Source organism: Acomys russatus, chromosome 12, assembly GCF_903995435.1.
Source record: "Acomys russatus chromosome 12, mAcoRus1.1, whole genome shotgun sequence".
In the NCBI taxonomy this organism is placed as follows: Eukaryota; Metazoa; Chordata; class Mammalia; order Rodentia; family Muridae; genus Acomys; species Acomys russatus.
Window position 1 is genome coordinate 54,734,292 of NC_067148.1, and position 2,755 is coordinate 54,737,046.

The following is a 2,755-nucleotide window of genomic DNA, read 5'->3' on the forward strand; positions in this document are numbered from 1 at the left end:
AGAGGCTTACAAGAAACAATGACAGGAAGAGCCAGTTTGTGCCCAACCGTCTGGATTTTCCTAGTAAGCAACTGAGGGACTTGACCGAGGTTAGACTGGGCAAAGACTGGAAGATGGGGGCCTAACCTATGTGTGTGCTTTTTTGTTTCAAAGAGGTTTAATACAGATCTCCGACTGGCTTCAAACTATTCCTCCAGCCTCTTGAGTGTTGGATCACAGGAATGCATCACCAAGCATTTTTATTTTATATTTTTTATTACTTATCTTAATATTTTTATTTTTTATTTTATTAATTTATCTATATTTTATCTTCATTACTTATTACTATTTATTTATTTATTTATTTTGGGTGGGAGGCAGTTTTCACAGCTGTCTCCTGGCACCTGAGGAGTGAGTCCTAGAAGAGGCCTGGCTTCATCCGGAAGCTGGTCAGAAAAGTGGAGGACCTAGCGCATCAGCTTTACTGAAGTCAGGATCCGCATTTAATCAGGTCCCAGAGCAATTCTTTTTTCTTTTCTTTTCTTTTTTTCCTTTAAAGTTTATTCAACACAACACATTCTTCCACCTCACTGTGGTGGCTGACCACCTCCACAACCAAAGCCGCCTCTAAACTGGAATTCTGTCGCTGAGCCAGTCCCAGCCTCAGCTTTCTTGTCAGCACCAGGAGGCACAGCACTCCTTCTGTGGGTGTCTCTGCCTGCTTCCCCTCTTGTGAATCGTGCAGGTAGCTCACCATCTGGACCTTAGGGCCAAGGCCTGCCAGTCTCAGGACAGCTGTGGTGCAGTGTGATGGGCACAATCCCAGGAGGTAGGTGGAGGTAATCTCAGAGACACCGGATGACCTCATTCGTAAGGTACCAATAGAAATGTCTCCAGGCAAACTGCTCCTTCACGTAGCCTCAATACTTGAGAGACTGCATGGACTTCATTATGTGAGGTTGGGTACACTCTTGTCTGCCGGCTCGGGGTATTTGGGCACATGGACATCTTTCTTGGCAACCATCACTCCTTCCTTAAAAAGGAGTTCATAGATAGCAATTCGGGTCTTCTTAGACGTCAACATCGCAGAGGCTGCAGGGTTCAAGGCAGAGGCTGGAAAGGACCCAGGGCAATTCTTATGCACATCAAAGCTCTGAAAAAAACACCAGCCTGAAAGTGAGCTGGTGGTCCTAAGTGTGGGCTTCTGAATCGGTCCTTTGCAAGAGAGCCCTGAGCAACTCAGGTAACCTGTGTGAATAACGGGTCTTCACGGTGCTGTTGGACCTGCCTGGAAAAGAAGTCCAGCCCAGAAGGAAGCCATGAAAGAAAGACAAGGAGAATGAGAGAATAAAAGGAACACTTTACTTTTCCACCTCACATTAGTGTCTCACACAGAAGGTCTCTGTGGGGTAGTGATGGTAGAATCAATACCCCTTGTGCTACCGTGAGTGCGGGCCAAGACAATTTCACTTGAATAATTTATCAGCCCCAGCATTAGAACTTGAAAACTTGCCAACCACTACTGAGTTCTCTGGGATGTTGAAATCCTTCCTGCCCCTTCTTGGCTTCATCAGGGGAGCTCTTAAATACTCCTTTTGCCCAAAGTGGCTGTGAACTCTCCTACTCGGAATCCTTAAGGATATATTTTGCTGAGATTTTTATATCTGCCTGTATCCACGTGGTTCAAACTTCTATCAGAGGTGGAAGCACACACCTTTAATCCTGGCACTCAGGAGGCAGATCTTAGTTCAAGGCCAGGAAGTTCCAGGACAGACATGGCTACACAGAGAAAACTCTACCTTGAATATATATATTCTCAGTGAATTAATTCCCTTATGCCCTCTCTTGGTTAATCCTATAAACTCCTCCCTCCTCACACAGACCACTGATCTGATTTCCATCTGCTATGGATTGGCTTTCTTTCCTTTGATAGCTTCCTTCCTTTCTTCACATTTTCATTCAGATTCTAGAATCTCCACTGTATTGTAGCATACAGCAGAATGTGCTCGTGTGTGGTCTGGCTTCTTTCACCTGGCATGGTTTTGAGATGTGCTCATGTTACTGTGTGTTTCAGCCCACTATGGCTAGGGCCACCTCCAGGCAGGTGGTCCTGGATTCTACAAGAAGCAGGACAAGCAAGTCACAGGAAGCAAGCCAGTGAGCAGAACTCCTTCATGGCCTCTGCCCAGCTCCTGCCTTGAGGCCCTGCCCTGACTTCCCTTCATGATGGACAGCAACTGTGTTTGGTCAAGGTGTTCATCTCAGCAACAGAAGCCTGGCTAAACAGTTGGGTTTAGGGCTGTGGCCCTAGAACCCTAAGGGCACTGTGTAGAGTTTATCCCCTCAAGCACAGAGCTTCGGTCTCTGCGGTTAACTCCAACTACTTGTTTCACCTACAGGGTTTGACCAAGGCATGCCCACAATGGAGAGGCCTCTTTCTATCTTAATCTGTGCTTGGCTTGTGGTGGGACAGAGATGGATGGGTGTTTCTGCCACTCTTCCAGTCTGGCCTTGATGTCTCATAACGTCTCCCGATGTCACCTTCTTCTCAGGAGTCTCGCACAGACGAGACCCTTGGAGAGAAGAGCTAGCATGACGGTGAGGATGCTTCCCGCACCTCCTTGTGTTTGAAGCTTCCAGTTCAAATCACTGTGCTTTGGTCATATGGAAGAATGTGTTGAAATCATAGCTCTTTTATTCTTTTCATGTCTTTTGGGCAGCCATATCTTCTACTACCTCTGCTGACCCTTGAAGGAGACTCCTCTTCCCCCAGAGG

At 46.7% G+C, this 2,755-nt stretch overlaps 1 pseudogene; it reads right to left on the reverse strand.

The window, feature by feature from the left end:
• Window positions 1-566: 566 nt before the first annotated feature.
• Window positions 567-1,063, reverse strand: LOC127196210 (40S ribosomal protein S10-like; annotated as a pseudogene).
• Window positions 1,064-2,755: the final 1,692 nt, after the last annotated feature.